The sequence below is a fragment of the Ictidomys tridecemlineatus genome, chromosome 2 (assembly GCF_052094955.1).
Source record: "Ictidomys tridecemlineatus isolate mIctTri1 chromosome 2, mIctTri1.hap1, whole genome shotgun sequence".
Classification (NCBI taxonomy): Eukaryota; Metazoa; Chordata; class Mammalia; order Rodentia; family Sciuridae; genus Ictidomys; species Ictidomys tridecemlineatus.
The window spans coordinates 211800597-211821253 of NC_135478.1; the positions used below are offsets into that span (position 1 = coordinate 211800597).

At 40.7% G+C, this 20657-nt stretch overlaps 1 protein-coding gene and 1 long non-coding RNA gene across 11 annotated transcripts in view; one reads left to right on the plus strand and one right to left on the minus strand.

Annotated features, from left to right (window-relative positions):
• Cald1 (caldesmon 1) overlaps nt 1–20657 on the plus strand; it is a 203886-nt gene that overhangs the window by 115594 nt on the left and 67635 nt on the right. Inside the window, exon 1 of one of the 10 annotated variants that reach the window (XR_002484625.3) lies at nt 18810–19086. The exons of the other annotated variants lie outside the window; for them this stretch is intronic. The gene's annotated coding sequence lies outside the window, so the exon portion shown is untranslated. Of the gene's footprint in view, nt 1–18809; nt 19087–20657 lie in introns of those variants that run through there. 10 annotated transcript variants of the gene reach the window in all.
• On the minus strand, nt 18715–19596 carry LOC144375465 (uncharacterized). Its single transcript, XR_013435422.1, has 2 exons — nt 19267–19596; nt 18715–19130 (listed from the first exon to the last, which is right to left on the minus strand). It is a non-coding gene; the product is annotated as an uncharacterized LOC144375465 (long non-coding RNA).

A 20657-nucleotide genomic window follows, 5' to 3' on the forward strand; every position in this document is an offset into this window, starting at 1 on the left:
CATGAGGAAATCTGCAGTGGACATACTTGGCCTGATGTTGACTTGGCTTTCACCACGAGCAGAGCTCTCTCACTTTTCAAGGCCTGAACTCATTACATCCCTTCCGCGCCCAACGCCAGCTCCTCTTTCTGATCAGAAGAAAGGCCCCTATTGTTGTGTTATCAGATTCAGAGGCCCATGAGCATCAATAAAGGGAATCAGAACACTCCTGCTATTGTCATCATTCATACATTTTTATGGGCTTCTGAAATATCCTGATGATTAGACATTTAAAAGTAAATATTTTTACTGCACTGGAGAAACAAGCGATTTTTAAAAATCCATTGAGTCCATGAAATCCCCTTCCAGAACTGTGTCCTGGAAACTTTTGCATGAGATTCAGTAGCATATGGCAATCGATGATTAGACTACACCCAGGCACACACAAAAGCACTTGTTCAATATGCTTAAAACATGACCCTGAAATTTTCAAATAAAAATATTTTCAACTTTTTTTTGTTATTTTATAATCGGAACATGATTTTCCATTAGAGAGTTAAGTAAAATATTGCTTTGAAACTGTCTAAATCTTTAAAGTAGCTGGATCTGCTCAAAACTTTCCTTTAGTGTCTTCAGAAAATCGATCCCTCCAGGGGAGGGTTGGCATTCATTATCTAATTTTCTTTATTTTGAATTAAAAGAAAATTAACTTTTAATTTCTCCAGTAATTGGCTTGAAAGAGACTTTAAATGATGTCTGTCAAGTTTAGTTTTCATATTCAATATTATGTAGGTTTGGTACAACTGAAATGTAGGGACATGCATAAGGTGAGGTAGCTGATTCCCACCAAAGCAATCTTAGTGTCTAGCCACATAAGAAGAAAACACATAAAGTCTTGTGTATCCTCCTTTTCCAGTTTTTTTTTCACTCTAAATTAACTGTTTATTACCTCTGCCAATTTGACCTGCCTATATCAATTTCCAGTAGCCTAATATTTCCTCTGCAAAACATCAGAAGCTCAGGATCTACCCAAAGTGGCATTTATGCCCTGACTAGGCCTAAACTTTTAGTATAAAACAACTGAAAATCTTGGTTCTTAAGAACTTCCATGCTAACCCATAACTTCATTCTCAGTTGAAAAAAATGCAGCCTATCTATGAGTCAGGATACTTAAAACAGTGGTAAACTTTTCTGAACTGTTTCTACATGTGACTTTTATAAGTTATCAATCTTCTGCCACAGCGGGAGGAGCAGAATGACATGATAGTCAGGTGTGAGAGTGGTGAAGTCTGCATTCAAATCCTGGCTGGGACACTATCATTTACAACTATCATTTGTGTTACTTTGACAAATTATTTAAACCTCTCTTGTTTCTATTTATTTACCTACAAATATAGGGATAATTATATCTGTCTCACATGGACATTGTTAAGACGAAGCTATTGATCCATATAGAGATCTACACAGTGACCAACATATAGTATATACTCAATAAATGTTAGGCATTATTATTAAAATCACATTGATATTTTAGTAGGCCTTCTATAGAAAATAAAATTTTATTTGAATTTGAATTTGATGTCTTTGCTGGCTCAGCCATTACAATTTACTGTATCCTTACTGAGAAGCTTCTTTCCTATAGTGGTCTTGACACTTGCTAAGACGTTTCTGTTGAAGTTGGGAAAAAATTAAATCTTCTGGCTGGCTACCTCTAAGCTTATTGCACAAGTATAACCATTACATGCAAATTTCATAATCACACACTGTAGACATGTTAATTTTCAAATTCATTATTGAGATATCCTTTATTTTAAATATAATATCTCAGATAGTAAATATATTAAAATAAATTAATTAATATTACATATATTTATTTCAAATATAATATCTAAAACACCACTCAGAATTTCACTTTAAAAACTCAATTGATTTAGTAAAAATTGTTCTCAAGTGGGAAAAAGGACATCTGCCAAATGTTTCATTTAATATTTGAAAGAAAAAACCTTGGCATTTTCTTTAAAATAAATGGCATGCCAGGTTCTAGGTGATGTACTCTATATACATTATCTCATTTAATTGTCAAAACAAGCCTATGACCTGGATGTCATTATCCCCATTTTACAGCTGAGGAATCCATGGGTCTGGAAATTCAAAAAACATTCCAATTTCATATAGCAGAGAGTGCGACCCAGTTCTGCTTCCCTGCCCCAAGTCTCAGAACCTTTCCACTATAGCAATCAAGCAATGGAATATTTTTATGTCTCAACTGATTGTCTTGGCTGAGGGTCCATCGTCTTTATAATGGTAAAATAACTTCCTAAGACAAGGAGGAATCATTCACAGCAGTTATGTGGCAGCCGACTGAATGAAGAGCGTTGAGCCAGTTGAACTGTTCGTTATGCTTATTCAGGTAAATTGCTTACATGTGTAGACAGTCATTGTTTTCTTTGCCCTAAAAAAATAAAAATAAAAATAAAATTTCCCGTGTTATTCCCATTTCACAGAAAAATAGAAACAGAGGAGATCAGGTTTTCTTCCTCAAGCCAAAGAAGGCTGTTGGCAGGACCGCTTTTGACTTTCCCTGGGGTTTTCTGAGAAAGGCTCTATTCGCCATAAGGACAGGGACTCAGTCACATCAACACTCCTAAAAACTTCAGGCTGTCACTGACCTTGCATCATCTCCTGCAGTGGAATGTTCCTTTTGCACGTTCGGACCACACCTTCCTTACCTGGAAGCTCTGGTGAAAGGTATGGCCCCTTCTCCAAGAGAAATGCACATAGGCACCCACAAAATACAGCAGTAAATTCAGTGGCACTGTGGACCTCCCAGAGCCCATGAACTCAGGGCCAAGAATCCTTGATCTAATGAATTTGAGAAGCTTAGATCCAAAGAGGTTGACCCCTTCAAGGCCACCCAGCTAAATTGAGGCAGGGTCTGCTTGAACAGTGTAGCCCCCTGCTTACGAGAAGGCACCCTGATTCTGCTGTCCACACAAAATGCCGATGGCTACTGCTTAGAAATTTCACTCAGACTCTCTAACCCCATGTGTTCATCTGGAGCCTACTTTGGGGAGGAGTTTATACTACAGTGTATTATTGCATATAGAACATGTTTACATTTCAAAATAGCTTATGGATAATATGTCTAACTAAAAGGAAATTAGACCAAATTGTGATGAGTAAAATAAAAAACAAACAAACAAAACATGAAAATAAATGTGTTGGGGGGGGCAGAATAAGAACAGTTAAAAACTGGGGCTTGAACTTTGCCATCTGACATGAGAAGAGAAAAATATGGTGATTTTGCAACTAGAACCCTATTTTTCATCAATTTAAAATATCTTTTACTTGATATATGTCATCTTGGCATGATTTCTTTAAACAGAGCTTAATTATGGAACTAAGTTATTATGTCAGCTTTCTCTGTCCTTCCCAATTTCATTTTGGCAGTTCAAACTCATCCAAGGATTTTTCTCCCTAAATATTGAGAGAGAGAGAGAGAGAGAGAGAGAGAGAGAGAGAGAGAGAGAGAATTGGTCTGATTCCTTACAGAGGAATTCATATTTCACTTTCATTGCTACTGTCTTTGGAAAGAATGGGGTAGATCTGGAGTGGGACCCACACACGTGCCTTCCAGGAGTAGGATCCAGAGTCTTTCAGACTTAGGTTCAAACCCCAGCTGGGTTACCAAGGCTGATTTCACTCAGACTCTCTAACCCCGTGTGTTCATCTGAAAAGTGGCCATCCTAACAGTCTTCCTTCCAAAGTATCCAGCAGATTATAAAGCAACTTGTTCAGTGTAGTTTCCAAAACACGGCTGGCACTCAGCCAAGGTTACCTGTGGGTGTTTTTTCTGAGGGTTAGAAGACATGATGTGGAAGGAGCTATCAGAAAAGCCCTCTCTGAAGTCATCTCCTAGGGAATTTGGCTTCATGACAGCTACCTTCTGGGGTGTCACTGAACAAGAAAGGCACAGTCCCTAGGTCATTAGACAGCCTCAATCTAATCTCTACTCTGTTTCAAGTCTGTTTAGCAGCCACCTTAAACACGATGAGTGAATCTTCGATATGAAAGTCTCCACCCTGAAAAGAAATGCATCTCCTTATCCTTTTTTGAGGGAGTGGGTAACCAGGGATAGAATTCGGGCATCTGACCCTTGAGCCACATCCCCAGCCCTATTTTTTTTAAATATCTTTATTTATTTTATTTATTTTTATGTGGTGCTGGGGATTGAACCCAGTGCCTCACCTGTTTGAGGCAAGCATTCTACCGCCGAGCTATAACCCCAGCCCCAGCCCTATTTTTGAATTTTATTTAGAAACAGGGTCTCACTGAGTTGCTTAGGGCCTTGCTATTGCTGAAGCTGGCTTTGAACTTGTGATCCTCCTGCCTCAGTCTCCAGAGCCACTGGGATTATAAGCGTGTGCCACCATACCTGGCACACCTCTTTTTTTTTTTTTAATTTTTCTTACTAGTTTGACATCAAGACAAAAACACAAGATAATCTGTTACCTAACATATCAAGCCTTTATCTCCATCATATATCCATATATAAAATATGTAATTCATCATATATTTTAAATAGATTTTTTGACTTGTGAAACTGTAATTTCTTTTTCATAATGCATAATCAGTTGTTTCAAAACTATTAAAGCAGCAACCCAATGTTTCTCAGCACCACTACAGTATACAGACTGTAAGCTAATAGTATATTTTTAAAAAATGCATATACCTAATTTTTACAAAATGACTTTGAAACATTTTATTCCGCATGGCTGAATGCATTCATTTTAACCATGGTAAAGCTGACACATGAAAAATAACACGAAGCAATATACATATAGAAGTCCTAAATCATTATAACATACATACCACTCCGCTGAAGATCTAGCACATTTTCGATTCCTTTAAACTCCTGCACAACCATAGCCAATCCCTCCCCTTGATCTCTCCACTCACAGCAATGGCTAGTGTCTTGTCTTGATTAATTCATTTATTTTAAAACAAAATTCTGAATGAAGTAATAGGAATTCAGGTGATAGTTTGTTTGTTTCCACGGCCCTATAACTGGGGCATTCCAAAAATTCATTCCAAAGATTCTTTCCAGACACCTCAGGTAAAGTTGTTAATGAGAACCCACTTCCCTGAGAGGGCAAGAGCTGTGCCTTTCTAAACACATAGGACACCAAAGGAGTCTACACTTGGGGAACTGAGGGAAGTATACAGGACTAGGAAAAAAAACATCCTTATCCAAAGACTGAAAATGTGATAAGGGCTCTCGGATCTTACCATTGAGTTGTCTCCTCTGCCTCTGGTTTCCTCTCTGATCAGCAGGTATGAGATATCTGCTTTCATTGCCAGGTAGAAATGGCAACAGGAATGATTTCAGAGCATTCCAGAATCTTCATCAAGGGAAATCTAGCTCAATTGCTTTGAAGTCTTTTAGGGAAGTTCTTGACCTTTGTTATCCCGAAGGTCCTTACTGGTGTTACCTGAAAGTAGCAAAGGGCACGAAGCAGGACCTACAGGCTGTGTATGTAGATTCTTAGGCACCCGTGGACAAGGTTAAAGAGGAGTCCTGAGCAGACTTTGTGAACAAAAATAAGTTCTTTTCACTAGTTATCTACATAATAATCAACATTCATCAGTAGTTGGAAAATTAGTTTTTAGACTATTGTAAATCAGCATTAACTCGGGCTTCTCTATATCTGAATTTTTCATCGTTTATTTGGGAACTGTAGTAAAAGTAAGCTTTGAACTATTTATAAATAAAGGATTTGATTAGCATGCTAAATATGTAAGCTACATTCCATGCCTTAGTTTTTAAACACCAGATATTACAACCTTTGAAACGTTTTAAATAACTTTACAAACATTCACTTAACATTTAAAAGCTAATTTCCTAATCATAAGTCATTTTTATTCGTTCACTTTTTTAAACAAGCCTCTGATGTTTTCCTACCCTGGTGAGAGTTACCAGGTATACTTGAACATTCTTCAGGACAGAATTTCTTTTAAAATATTGTGTAATTTATAATGGCCTTCCTTCCAGGTAGTCTAGATTAGTGAGCTCTGACATTACATTTGGTACCAATTGACTCTGTTAAAAATGTGAGGGTTTATTTTCCATTTTAATAACTCCCTACATCACATACAGTTCCTTTGTTGGAATAAAAATCTTGGTAAAGTACACATCTGCCACTATAAATAGCAGCCATAAGCCTGTGCATTCAGGAGTCTCCAGAGAGTGTATTTTAAACCCCAAATTGTTTAGAATAGGAAATTCTTCCACCATTCACATTTTCCATGGTGGGTGACATGGACTATTCCATGTCACATCCTCACTGGCTTCCATTTTCCTGTGCCACTTAGGAATCAAACTGACAGGTTCCAGAAGAGTGCTCAGTATGTTTTGTTTTATTTTTTTTTTTTTAATTTTCCTAAGGCTAGCTAGGTCTTATTGTCCTGTGGGAATTTTGCATACTTCTTGGGACTCTCCAAGTGAAAGCTAGATAACTCCCAGAGCTGGCTTCAGCAATTAGGTCATGAAAGAGTCCTTTATTTCTGGAACTAGTAGCTCTGCTGAGCCTGCTTAGAATAACAGCAGTCAACCCATTTTGGATTCCCACAGAAAACCTTGTGCCGTTGGCAGGTTTTTCTGGGGGAACTTAAGAGATTAATATGGAAAATAACTGAGCAGGAGGAAGTGGGTGAAGGGATGGGCAGCAGGAGATGAGGGGTTATTATCATGCTGGTGCAAAGACAAGAAGCATCATCAGGTATGATTGCACTGCACCTTTCCCAGGGCACTGTTGGGAACTGTGGTAGATGTGTATGTATCTCTGCCCATTCCTTCCTTAAACAATTCTTCTGTCTCTCCAATCAACACTATGTATAAATCTTGATTTTTCTTTTCCTTTTCAAGTGATGGACCATTTGGGCGATCTAATATTCATTTCTCCTTCCCTGATGCAGAAGATGAGAAAGAAACTACTATTTAGGAGTAGGATAAAATAGTAGTAGGATAAAAACTTTGATGCAGAAAGAGTTGATACCAGATGCCTTTCTTACTGTTACCTCCTTGAATAGCCCTTAATTCTTTCTGCCTCACCATGAAAACTAACCTTTGCAATTACATGGGTTTTCCTTGAGCTGGCCTCTTCATGGTGTATCCTGACTAAACAAGGATTATCATTGCTACAGGTGCTCAGTGGATTCTGAACTGAACAGAATGGAGTTTCTGGAAAATTCAAGACTGAGGCAGGATAGAAATTCTCAAATCCTTTTGTTCCTAAGTGCCTCACATCTTAGTCACATGAATTTAAATTTTAGCATTGTGGCATCTGTCAGCATTTATGGTAAAGCTGAACTAACAAGGCATACCCTTTTAGAAAGGGGTCAGTTTTCCCCAAGATCTCTGTCTGAAGGCCAGAATTTATTGCTAGGAGACTGATCTTGGCGTCCTGTTGGGTTATGTGGTCAGAAATTAATGTTGTCTTTCTTAAATTCTCTGAAAAGGGGTTGGACATTCAAAGCTACACGCCCAAGAGTACGGTCAGTGGCAGGTAGAATCTGGTAACTTTGTCTTTTACCCAACTCTGAGGCTTTTTCCTCTGTCTTATGCCTGCCCAGCTTTGAAGGTGTAGGTAAAAACTCAATCAATGATATCTAATTCCTACTAAGGAAACTACCTTTCAGATCAGGATAAAAGAAGAGACCCTGGCTAAACATCCAACAGATCTGGGCTTCCTCATCTATGAGACAAAGCCACCACTTCCTAGGGTGGGTGAGAAAATGAAGTGATACGTGGAAAAATACCTTCAAAAATGTATGGGGTGGGGGTTGGGGCTGGAGTTGGGGCTCAGGGGTAGAGCATTTGCCTGGCATGTGTGAGGCCCTGAGTTCAATCCTCAGCACCAAATATAAATAAATAAATAAAATAAAAAAGATCCATTGGCAACTAAAACATATTTTTAAAAAATAATGTACGGGGGCGGGGGGCGCATGCCATACCTTTATCATATTGAGGTGTCTGTGCAGTTGATTTAAAGCAGATTCTTTTCTGTGTATATGAAGCTGCAGGTTTCATTAGTCACGTGTTATGTTTCAAAGGAATCTTCACACTTAGGCTGCTGCCTAATGCCAGCTCACTCACCTGCAGGCACACCAGGCTCTCAAGGCTGAGGTACAGAGAAAATACTGTAAAATGTTACCTGTCACTCCTCCCTGAGCCTATCTCCTCTGAAAGGGGCTTAGGACCTCTGTTATAAATTAGAAAAAGGAAAACATTTTCATTGTCTCTTTCCCTGTAATTGTGACTCAAGGAGAAAATTCAAAAAATTTAAAATGATGGCTTTATCCTATTTGGAATGAGTATGCTATTTACCGAGAGAGCTATGCTTTGGGTCAGTTTACTTGTCTGGTTTTGCTTCTATGTTGGCAGAGGTGCTGCAGCTTTGAGGGATTCTGTGCTCCTCTACGTCATGGACTTCTCGCTCCCATGCCTCTTGAATTTGGGGAATGCTCCCTTACCTGGAATGTTCAGCCCAGTGGTCACCCTTTGGGAAAATCCTTCCCAGATGTCTTTGATCAAAGTGACTGGTTTCCCACATTGTCACACAGCACTTTTCGTGTATATTAATTATCATCACCTATTTTAGGTCTGTATTTGTTCACATATCTGTTTTCTCCCTCAAATAGAAAGAAATACTAGATCAGAAACCACATCTTCCCCAAAGCTCAGACTACAATGTTGAATAGGCATCAATATTTCATTCACATCTGTATATCAAGGCAGAACTTTGCTAAGTGTGCTGAGCTATTTGAGAAAACAAAGAATTGTTAGTGGCCTTCGTGAAATCTTAGGGTGCTGACAGCATCAACCCCCTTCCTAAGGTCCCATCATTTCCCAGCTGAGCCTTCAAGTCATTGGAATCTTGATTCCATTATCTTCTTCTCCAGTTAATCTCATGTATTTCTCTGATTATTAAGGATAATTAGACTTTTACATCAGAATTTTGACCATTTATGTTTAGTTTTATTATGGGGACAAATGATATTAACAGAAGAGTCAAATTCCTTTTATTGGCTTTTTGCTCTGATGTCTAAGCCCTTAGTATCATTTTCCATCAGCATCTATATGTAAAATCAGGTGATCATCCAATTACAGGGTTCTGACCAAACCCTCAGGAGTTTAGCAGTGAACAAGCTGTATAATCAAACCCTTCTCTAATGAAAGACCAAGTGTGTGGTTGGGAAGAGTAAAGTGTTGCATTTAATTCTATGAAATGGGAAGATGTAGACAAGGGGTGGGGTCAACCTCAAACTAGTGTTTATCAACTATTTCTGAAATAGAGAGTGTCTAATGTACAAGTTGGGTCCAGAATTTAGACTTTGTGTGTGTGTGTGTGTGTGTGTGTGTGTGTGTGTGTGTGTGGTGCTAGGGACTGAACCCAGGGCCTTGTGCATATGAGGCAAGCACTCTGCCAACTGAGCTATATTCCCAGCCCTGAAGTTTAGACTTTAAGTGGTGGATTGTTTTCTAGTATTAGGAAGAATAATGGATGAAAGAATAAAAATAAATAAATAATGATATATAAAGCAATACATTTGAACTAAATCTTTTTATCAACATATGGGGGTTTCAATTTTTTTTTCACTACAGTGGAACAGTTTTTGTTTTCTTTTTATAAATAGTCAATACACCTTGAAAAGTGCTGGAGGAATATTTTGAAGCTGAGTTTTTTTCCTTATAAAAGTATATCTTTTGGTTAATTGGTTAACATAAAAGTTGTAATTAAAATAAAATCAGTGATCTGGAACACTCAGAACACATGGGCCTGGAAGCACAATAGCATATCCTCAGAATTGTATCTCTTAATTTTTAACTTAATTTTTAGTTCTCAGATCCTCTAGGGAAGAGTCAGAAGGAAAGATAATTTACAGTTATCCTAGAAAGACTCTGAATTCTAAAATACCTGGGAGAATCTCAGATTACTCCAGTCCTCTCTACTTTGCAACATATTCATATTTCACATCATTGGCTTTCAAATCTGAAGTGACTGTCTGCTACTTTTTTAAAAGTACCATCTATTTTATTTTCTTTATTATCTTCAAAAATCTTATAATTAAAAAGTTTTCCAGATGGCCTCTGGCTTTTAAATAAGAAAAATGTATGTGATTTTTTAATTAAGTGCTTTCCCCTCAAAAACCTGCCTGCTTCTGGACTATAAATTAATGAGCACAAAAGAGCTCATTTGCTTGTCCTACATTAATCCTAATAAGGGCTTGATTTTATTGCTCAATAACTTCAAAGTAAAACAGCTTCCTAATGCTGAACACTTTCTTCTCTTAGTCTATTTCTAATCTCCTGCCTGAGGCAGCCACCAAAAAAGGCACCTAAGAATTCTACAATTCTATTACTGATAAATTCAATCCATAAGGGTCAAGTTGAATTAGCATCCCAGATTTAAGCAAGTGGAATCTCACTCTAATCTGTGATATCAGCAAATCTAATGGAAGAATGGGCCAGGAGAAGATGTCTGCCTGAATGGCAAGTCTAAATCCAGGGATGACACTGTACATCTAGAAACATCCAAATAAGATAGACTTTTGAGTCTGAGGATTTGCTCTGGCTTGTGACATGAGATGTCCTCTGTCCCTGAGAGAGATATGCCCTCATATCTCCTATTGGCTGGGTGAAATATTCTTGCGATGATTCAGTTCCTTTTGCTCTGACTTCGCACCCTTGAAGAAGTCTTTATGCAGCTTCCTGCCATTCTGGGTTGGGGGATGGGCGATGTCCTGGCTGGGGAGTAAGAGTCTCCCAGGACTGAAGAGGGAGGTCATCTGTTCTATCTTAATGAATTGGCATTATGATATACACATCAGTCTTCCCTGTTTCTGTAGTTAGTCAATATCTCTGAGCTCTGACAACTGTATAATTCCCCAACTCCAGTCTCTAGGTGCTGTGCTCAGCACCTAGATCCTGTGCTATGATGAATAACCAGAAAAGGCCACTCAGTAGAAGCCTTTGGAAGAACCAATCCTGGTCCTCTTGGTGCAGCTTCTTTACTCCCTTGTTGTCCCTCATCAACCCAGACAGCAAATGACAAGTACCTATTGACCATCTGCTTTATGCCCAACACTATTCTAGGCTGTATAAGAGGCAAAAGTGATTTTAGGGAATATCTGTGCCAGAATTAAAAAAAAAAAAAGATTTTTGTGATATATTTGGCAAGAAAAAAATATACATACAAACATAAGAATAAATAAGACTCTGTGTATAGATCCATATTTATTTCTGTAGATATCATGTACTGATTCATGTGATTCATTATTACAAAATAGGACAGTACCTAATACCATATAATAACACCTATAATTATATTGTCATTTATAATATAAATAATAAGCACAATACTTAAAGGATCCAAAGCAAAAAGTAGGCCAATTGCAATGGGAAAGAATATGCTTTAATCCAGGTCTGACTTCCAAAAGGAGAAATCAATATATTTTCAGACCTTATATAGTATTACTGGGAAAAAAGCTGGATTTGATTCCAGCTATAAAAGCCATGTGTGAATTTAATATCCAGATGCATAAAGTGGACACCAGCAAATATATTTATGGTTGTGGAAATATTTAGATACTTTGAACAAGAGTCAGACTCACTGAGAATTCTGTGGCTTATGAACTGACATGTTTCCTTTGAAGATTTGACCTTTCTCCTGCACTAGAATCTACCCTTAGAGCCCCTGTGATAATTGAATTCCCTTCACAGTTTAACTTCATCTATGTACAACAAATCTACATTCTAAAATATATCACTATGGTCTAGATTCAGTTTCCTATGCATAAAAATGTATTTTTCCTGTATATACTTCTTTCTTAGAATCATATAAAGGAGATAGGACTATTATTTTCACTGAGACCAGAGCCAGGAATTTGTCGGCATGCGTTGGCAACTGTTCATTCAAGAAACTGTTCTTAAGGCCCTACTATTTGCAAGCACCGTTTGATTGTTCCAAAGATGAGTTTTGAGCTGGAGGGCAGAAGGGAGTTAGAGGCATAATTCTTTTAAGATAGAAACTTTTCTCTCCAGGCAAAGAAAATAGTCCAGCTGATTAAAACCCTGATTTCAGAAAGACCTTACAGAATAGACCTAAATAATCGGTACAAAAGAGTTTCAACAGAAAATAGGAACTTTGTAGTGAGCTAGCCAAAGAGGCTGACTCATACATTACGACATAATTATTTCTCAAAAACATGCAAACAAGAGTGGGCTCAAACTTCCTGCTCTCTCCCTGTCAGATGGTAAATTACAAGGAAATAAAGTCAAACCTAGAAAGACTTCGTGGGTTGGAGCAAGCCACTGGTTCTTAAACAATCATTAAAGACAGAGAATAAGGCATTCTGGAGAAAAGATGGCTCTTCAGGTCAGAGTGGGGAGCATCAAGAAATGTCAGGCAAAGGAGGACAAACGGGAATAATCCACACTGAGCATCAGTCACCTTTCTGATCAACATTAGGGCATATCATGCTGATTGAAAGTATGTATGAATTTGTTACTGGGGGTACAGCTAGAAGTCAAGCTGTGCTTCAGGGGAAGAACTGGCAGGCAAGGCTAGGACTTGAGGCTTGGCTTTAGTAAGGAAAGAATGTCCTCTTTTTAATTGAGTAATAGACTCGTGCTGAGGGAACCTGCATCTCACCATGAAAAATACAGAAACATCAAGAAAGAGAGCAATGATGGATCACTACACACTTCCATCCTGGTCCATCCTAGAACTAAGTAAATACTCTGGTGGTATTCATGGTAACCCCACTGGGGTGAGACCAGAGGTGCATGTGAAAGAAAGGGGAGGAAGAGTTCAGAGTATCAGCTTTGAAGATGGTCAGTTGCGCACAGATACATTCAGGAAAATAGCTACCTTCAGGAGGCAAAGAAGAGAATGCTATTCTAGAGCACATAGGAGCACTGAGTTAGCTGGGACTTGGGTTGGATGGTGGGCATATACATGACCATTGTAGTATTTAAAATTCATTTTAGTTTGTCAAATTACAGAATAAAATTCAATTTTTAAAACATACAAAGCCCTTATAGCTGATACATCTCAATCAGAATCTGCCTATGGGTGTCAATATTACTAAATAATATAATTCTTTTCTATAGATGCTCTTAATAACTATTTTATTTATGGAACTTCTTATGGTAATGTTTTTATATCAAGTTAAATTTTATTTAATAAAGAAACCTTCCCCTGAATACCATTAACAATTCTTACATGAGTGATAATAAAATTACTCTTAATGGTACCTGTTTATATAGGACTACCACTTTACCTCCAATTAAAAAAAAAAAAAAGTTCGTACTGATTATTTCTGGGAGTCCCCATGGGCTGTGTCACACAAGCTCTTGAAGGATATGCTCAACTACTATGTGCCACCTCCATGACTCCTGTTGCTTGGCTCCTGCCCAAGTGTGGCCCTGGCCCCCTCTGCCAGGAAGTCACTTGCAGAGGACCCTCCACTGTCCCTGCCCTAGACCCCACCCTGAGAGTATCTTTTGGCCTCTATGAACTATCACATGCCCTGAGATTCAAACTTAGAGGTATCAAAGTGGCCCTGCATTCTTTTAAGTCCTCCAGAGTTCTGAAACCATAGAAGGAAAAAGAAGATAGGATAATGATCCTCTTATCTGATGTTACTATATATCACCTAGGCACTGAAATTGGGCTTGAGCTTAGCACATTCCCTGTGGAAAGAGCTTCACCATCCCTCTGCAACCACCTTTCCTCGGGGCATAGACCTGCTGCAGTGCAGCTGGGCTAAAGGACCAATTCCAGAGTTTGCAGCAGCAAATGACATCCTGATCCCTCTGGCAGCTCATCTACCTCACCACTCAGTTATGCATGCTGCTCAATATATCTCAGTTCCAATAGTGGACATGACGAAACAGGAGGCTGGGTCACCACTGGTACCACTTACGTTCCAATTTTTTATTCAATTAGAGAAAAAATAGATTAACTTGGTCAAGGTCATGATCTGCTCTTTATGAAGTCACGTGTGCTAATTGGTTTGTGTAACGCATTTTATAGGAAGCATACTCTCCTCCAGGCACTGCACTTAACAGGGTGAGAGGAGGGTCACAAAGACGGGTAAGACATAATGCTCTCCTCAAAGAGCCCTCAGTTTCAGAAGGGAGACAGAGGCATGCGAACATACCCTTGATGCAGTTTATAATCTTGAACTCTATGTTGCCTCAAGTAGGTAATTAGACTTCTCAACTACTGAAATTCAGGTAGATGCTACTTGCAATATATTTTTCTCCTGTTTTTTGATATCAGTCCTTGAGTTTCTTATTTAAATTACCAAGACTTTAGGCAAGAAAAATATATACCATATCCTGAAAGAGTTGAAAAGTGGGCCTCTGAAAATGGTATAAAGTTCACTATATTAAGGACAAATAATAATAACAAAATAGCTCTACAAATAAATACTGGAAATAGACTAAGCAACAGGTCTGGAAGAAGGGGGAGGGGGAGGGAAGGGGAGGGGGGAGAGAGGAGATCAGGAGGAGCAGGAGGGGGAGGAAAGAAACCTGTATTTAGCCCAGAGCTGGATGATCTCTGTAACAGATGCTGTTATCAATGAGAAAACGAGGTAAGGATGTGTTTGCAGGAACATGGCAGGCAGCAGGAGGACTTCTTCCAGGCACATACAGCCTTGGTCAAGCTGTATTACATTCCATTTTGGTTTCCCATTTAAAGAATTGTTATATTTAAAAGGGTGGAAAATGGGCATTGGGATCTAGCCTAGAACAGACAAGGCAAAAGAATGACTTAATACCGATGGCCTCAAGAGACAGAAGTGGGTTTCTATTTTAGCACCAGGAAGTCTAACATGATAACAGAACAAAATGAGAGCAAGAGTGACTAACCGAGCCTCCATCATAGGATGTCACCCTTTGAAGTAGAGCACTTCAGCTCTTATTTCTTTCAGAGCACTGTTCATTTTCCAGCTAGTGGTGAGACGTTTATGTACATCTCTTACCTCCCTTCAAGGCTGCCTTTCTTGTTTTTGTATCCCGACAACACTCAGTGCAGTGACTTGCTTGCAATAATATTTAAATAATGCTAAATGGGTGGGGAGCATGCTGGGACAAAACAATATGGCCGCCATCACAGAGGCAATAAGGGAGTATAGCAGTCCCAGCCCTTGTTACAGGGCTAGAGCAGAAGAGGAAAAGAATAGTGAAGAAAACAGTGTTAGCACAGACCACAAGGACTCCGAGGAAGGGCAGGAGTCACACTGGAAGACTTGGAAGACTGGAAAGATGAGGGTAACTGTCCACAGCAACCCATACATCCCCCACCCTCCACCTGCTACCACACACTCCTAAAGGAAGATGGGGGAGCTGCAGAGATTCAATAGAGAAGGAGAGGAAAGGAAAAGCAGTTACTCCAAGGCAGAATGAGAAAAGTGTCTATAATTTCTGCAAAGGGAGATGCAAAAAGGGAGAAGTATTTCCTGAGAATGTTTCTTAGGCTGTTAATAAACAATATCAATGAGAAGTTTGATGCAATATAGTTTAAGTAGATATGTTCACTGCCATGGTGAGGGCAATGCCATCAGCTGGGAGAGAATACTCGAAGGGCCAGTGGAAAGGAGGAGGCATTCTGCATACATCTATGTAGTTAACCCCTTTACTTTCTTTCATTCCTAGCCACCTCTTGAGTCTAGGCATAGACCTGCTGCAGTGCAGCTTACCTCATGGTAAGCTGCTGTCTAGGCAAGAATCTTGCCTAAGAGTGTAGAATTTATGAATTTCTTTATAAGAAAACTGAGCTCCAAGAAACTTTTCAAAAATCCCCTTTAAATTGTTTAAACTGTTGCAAGTAAATTTAAGACTGTGTGACTCCTGCCCCGAATTGTCCAGAAAATGAGTGGCTGTGTGTGGATATGTGGATTGCATGTGTGTGTGTTTGCATATGTGTACGTGAATGCATGTACATGTGTTTTATGTTTCTGAGTGTATGTGCATGTGCAGGTATGCATAGATGTGCATGTGTGTGTGTGTGTGTGTGTGTGTGTGTGTGTGTGTGAATGTGTGTGTGTGTGACTTAAGTGAATTACTGCAGTGCATATGGCACTTTCCACATACCTCTCTTTTCTCTAGGGAATCGCTCCAAAGTAGAAGCTGTTCTTAAACAACTATTGCAGACTATGAAGTCTGGAACAGATCATGTGGTCCAGTCTTCTACCTCCATGAAATAAAGTTATTTTTAAAATCATATTTTATTAATAAAGGACCACCCTGTGGTGGGAGCTGTTCCTTTCTATCATACTGACCTCCATTAAACCTTCCCAGCCCAGAATCTCTTTGATGAAAAAATTAAACAACAAAGCGTACAGAAGGAAGGGATGCAATAAGTAATCCGAGCATGGCCCAGATTTTCATTTTCCCAAGTTAGAATCCTGAAGTGTCTCCTATGTGTGACACCCACTATCTTGCCCAGTTGTTCACAGTGCCAAAGAATGGTCATTATCGTTCAGTTCTCAGAGATGCCAGTTCTGGAAGCTGGACTCTGAGAACTCCAGGCTCTACCACACAGTGAAATCGCATGCCTGTGCAGAACACTGTAAATAACATTTTGGTTGTTCTTCCTAATTCCCTTTGCTTTGCCCCGACCCCCTGCCTCTGGCTTAGAGGACCACCTGGAAGCTGTTGCTCACCCCAGTCTGCTCCCAGCTCCTGATTCACTTGTTATCTTCCTGCCTCTCCCTGCATCACATCTGCCCGTCATTGGCCTCCGTGTTCTCTGCTGGTGTCTGACTGAGGTCCAAGACTCACTTCTATTTCCATGACAGTACTATGGCATGAGTTATGACACCAGTGAATTTTACTGTTGCACACTGGAGACAGACAGCTACTCCCCAGATGCACTGCATTAATAACAAGGGGCCAGCTGAGAGCATGCATGAGGTTTCCCTTTCCCTGTCTCTACCAGGGGGAAATAGCTCAGTGAGTATCCTTTACACAGCTGCACATTAGCAGACCTTTAGCACATGAATATGGGCACCTGAGCAGAAGATTACTACATTCTTGCTCTCTTCTGTGGAGGGCAAGGTGTGTGTGTGTGTGTGTGTGTGTGTGTGTGTGTGTGTGTGTAAGGGAAGGAGAGAAAGGGGGAGAGGCTGACTACTGGCCTGGAAACCACAGAATTTTTTCTGAACATGACAAAACTATACTTGCCATCTCAGTATTGGAGTGGGAGGGGGGATTAAAGGGGGAGGGACATTGTCAGATAAAATTTATTCACAAGGTCAAATGAATATCATGAGCAAATATGTTCACTTTCTATCACCACTGTAACAAATAACCTCAAACTTGGTGACTTAACACAACACAAACTTCTTATCCTCAGGTCTATAGAAGTATGACCCAGATCTCACCGGGCTGAAATCAAGGTGTCCTCGGGGTTACATTCCTTTCTGGAGGCTCCAGGGGAGAATCCATTTCCTGGGCCTTTTCTGCATGGCTGGGCTGCACATTCCTGGGCTCTGGGCCCCTTTCTTCCATCATCAAAGCCAGCAGCAGTAGTACCTCTCTGACCTTTCTTCTGTAGTCCTATCTCCTGTCCACCAGAGGCAGAAAAGTTTCTCTGATTTTAAAGACCCATATGATTAGATTGCACACCTTCGTAATCCAGGGTAATCCCTCCCATTTCATTGTCTTCAGTTTAATCACATCTGCAAACTCCCTTGTGCAGTATAAAGGAACATTCCTCAGTTTCTAGAGATTAGGGCATAGACATCTTAAGGGGGTAAATTCTGCCTGCAACAGCAAACCCTAGAATTTAATATGCAATCAAAGGGCAGAAAATTAAACGGGCAGTGTGAAACGGATTGCCTCTACTATTTACCAAGAGAATAATCTAACCCTACATTGTGGGGATCTGAGTTACTCTACTCATTTGACAGAAAGCCAGTCCCATAAGTAGCTGGGTCCTCCAGCACCAACGTCTTCGTTGCTCATTAGAGATGAAGGAATGCATTCATAACTTAACCCGAGATGCTGTCATCTCCAGATAGAATCAACAACACCCCCTCCTCAGGGGCTGGAATTTGTTGGCCTTCCAAGCTGTTGCTGACCAGCTTCCTTTGCCCACCTTGGCTGGTGAGATCATCTTCTGAGTGCCATGGATGCCCATGGACCCCCTGTTCTAACACGTTCCTGGCTCCAGACCTCTCTGCAAGCACCAAACACACTGTACAGTTCAGCCCATCACTGAGCAGAATCCCTGTCTCTTCATCCTTTGCATTTGGTTCGAATTTTTATGTCATGCATCTTTCCCTGGATAAAAGGGATAAGAGGAGTTTCTCAGATTTGATTTCTCAGTGGGAACTGTTTGCTTTGGAAGCCGCCTACATCAATGCTAATTGAGAACAGAACTCAGGAGGAGGGCCTGAGAACGGCACCCGGATGAACTTTTCGGTGGGCCGATTTCTGTTGATCTTGTCAGAACTAGGTTATGTCTGCATGTAATAACACCATGATCAACTCTTTCCAAAAGGCCAGCACAGGCATCAGCATCTTTTCCCTTGACTAGTTCCCTCCCTCCCTTGGGATAGTTACTTATTCCATATAGTTAAGGATATGAAGCCTTCCTCAGGAATGCTACTGGAGATTCCAGCCCCTAGGACGCCGCAAAAAGGATCTGGAAATCTCCAAACAACTGGGGCCCTTCGAATCTAAATTCGATGGGCTTCTATTAGAGAGATTACAGTAAAAAATAACAATCAGCTCTCTGATGATCCTGTGTGGAGGGAAAGGGTGGGGAGGAGTAGATTTGGCTGAGGACAAGCCCAGAGACTTTCGTCACAGGGACAGACCAAAGTGTTAACACAAAGGGACGACACTGGAGCATCCTGCACACTGCATTTCAGTCGCAGATGACATGGCCCATCCGCGGGTCCGGCCCACGCCCTGACAAATCGGCCAGGTCCCGGGGGTGCCTCCGCGGCCCGCCGCCCCTGCCCAGCTGCGGACATGCTCGGCGGATCCGGGTCCCACGGAAGACGCAGCCTGGCCGCGCTGTCCCAGTGAGTCCGCACTTAGCCTCTCCGATTTCTCTTCTCTTTCTTTCCTTAAAAAAAAAAAAAAAAAAAAAAAAAAGGAATCGTGGCTTAACGAGAAAAAAAAAAAAAAAACAAATTGTGGGAGTGGGAGGGGGCAGAGGAGACAGGGGGAGGGAAAGCAAGGCAAGCATGCAAGATCCAGACCTGCTTGAAACTTTCAGGTCTCAGCTGCGTGGTGGTTCTGACTTTCTGATTCCCCTCGTTTCCATGTTGAGGGTTTGCATCTAGGCACGGGTTTCTGCAATCCAAATACTGATCTACAAAGCACTGTGTCGCTGAAGATCTGCTGTTAATTTAGACCTAAGCCCTCTCTGCCTCAGAATGATCCATTTGCAGGACTCAGAGATTTCGCATTGCCCAATCCCTAAAGTAAACAGCCTGGCGCTTTCAGTACAGTGACCATCTGACTGGGACCAAACAGGACCCAGAGCATATGCTATTGATCAGGGAATTGTTCAGATAAAGGGCTCCAAAGTTTTGAGATCATGAGTCCCTGGAATGTGAAAGCCAGAAGGGGCCTTAGGATCGCTTGGTGCAATGCTCCCGTTCTACAGAGCAGGAAAGGGAGCCCATTGGGGTAACTGACCTACCCCAAGTCAGAGGACAATCCATGGGGGAAGCCATCTCTGTACTCCCCGGCCAGGGCCGTTTTCACACTGGCGTTTATGAGGATTGAAAAGCTTACTGGGTCTTGGGGAAAAGTATCGCGCAGGAGTATCCACCCCAAATGGGCTTTCAGTAAGGCTTTTCCATTTTTGAGAGCTTTGGCACTGATTCAGAATGACAATTGTTGTTCCAGTTGTTCCAAGAGTTTGTGCAACAGTTAATCAAATAAACAGAAGAACTCGATGGGGTCCTAAAAACGAGGCCCACGGCCATGATCTGAGCAGACCTCTTGGAGAAAGTTTCTTTAAGTGTGATCACACAAGTGTGAGAGCTCAAGGGACTTGAGAGGTTATCTGTATAGTCCAGTGCTTATCACACTTTTTTAAAAATCCAATTTGATCTTACAAGAAATCCTATTGTGTGGAGGAGATGTTCTGGTTAAATAGGTTTTGGATTTGGAGCACTGGATCCTCACAACACTGCCCAATTCCAGCCCACTACACACACTACACCCACTCCTAACTCTCCCATTCCCCCTGTCCTCTCCACTAAAATGTCCCTGGATTCCTAGATCTCCACAAAATGGTTCAGAAACCACTGTTCTCGTTGAATGCCTTCATTTCAGACAAGGAAACTGAGGCTCAGCGGAGGAAAAGGGCTTGGCCGGGTCTCACAGCTGGTCTGCCGCAGAGCCTGGAATGCTTGGGAAAAAAAAAAAAAACATATTTCTCACTCACTCTCCTTCCCAGATGCTCCCCTAGACACCTGGCCCTGGCTGTCTTTTCCACTCCAACACGCCTGTGGTTCCATCAGTTTTCTTTCTCCATCTTTCACTCTTCTCCGCTCACTCTGTCACTTCCTGAATTTCAACAGTTATTGCTTTCCACCTGGATGATTGTAATTTCCTCACATCTGGCTTCTGGCCTCAG